Genomic DNA, 1,073 nt, shown 5'->3' on the forward strand with positions numbered 1-1,073 from the left:
CACACCACACACACACTCACATTCACACAGTCACACACACAAACACACTCACAAAGACATATCTCAACGCTCTCGTAGGTATACAGAAAACTGTAAAATGATAATATTTGGCAAGTCATCTGACGTATACATGTTATATTACCCAACCTTTTCCCTTCCGTCGCCCTGCCCCCCAAATATGTCTTTTTAAAAAGAACACAAATAGACACATTCATAGATACACTCAAACACACACACACATACACAAACACACACACATACACACACAGTCACACACACACAAATGCACACATACACACAAAGACACATTCACATAAAAATAAACGTTGAAGCGAAACCATATTGAATTGGCTCACATACACACGGACAAATATGTGAAAACTCATTGCGAAAAAGCTGAACATGAACACATGAATACGCTCACACCCACAAACGTACACACACGCAAGTACACCCAGGATGGAGAGAAAGAGAGACAAACAGAGAGGGAGAGAGAGAGTGTAAGAGTTAGAAAGAGATAGATAGATATAGACAGAGAGACAGAGAGGGAGGGAGGGAGAGAGAGAGAGAGAGAGAGAGAGAGAGAGAGAGAGAGAAAGAGAGTAACGCAGTGATAGAGCAAGCCCATGCAAGCTATGCCACTGCAAGCACACCCAGCGTGTGAAGCGAGAGAGGGCTGCGGTGTGCTGCAGACCTCGATCTAGCCCGAAACATAGATCTAGCAACACACACGCGTAATGTGTCACCAACGATGTCAAGCGCACGAGAAAATGCCTTTCAATTGACAAAAAATACGAAATAATCCAGGCTGTTGACAAGAAGCAAGCTCCACTGGCAGAGATTTGTCGTCAGTTCGACATTCCCCACAAGGGTCGATTCACACCATTATCAAGGATAGAGAGAAGATAGTGGCAGCACACTCCAATGGAAAGTTTGCTCTGGATCGAAAGAAGATGAGGCTACCCGATGCAGAAGCTGTGGACCAAGCTCTTCTGATGTGAGGCAATGGAGAAAGTTGGTGCCAAAACCCCTGTTCGTGGGTACTTGTGGCAAAGGAAACTACCCATGAATAA

General features: G+C 44.6%; 1 protein-coding gene across 1 annotated transcript in view; it reads right to left on the reverse strand.

The window, feature by feature from the left end:
• Positions 1-1,073, reverse strand: part of LOC100533396 (glutamate receptor 1) — a gene marked incomplete in the record, with an annotated part of 109,299 nt that overhangs the window by 31,665 nt on the left and 76,561 nt on the right.

This window comes from Aplysia californica, unplaced genomic scaffold (genome assembly GCF_000002075.1).
Source record: "Aplysia californica isolate F4 #8 unplaced genomic scaffold, AplCal3.0 scaffold00069, whole genome shotgun sequence".
Classification (NCBI taxonomy): domain Eukaryota; kingdom Metazoa; phylum Mollusca; class Gastropoda; order Aplysiida; family Aplysiidae; genus Aplysia; species Aplysia californica.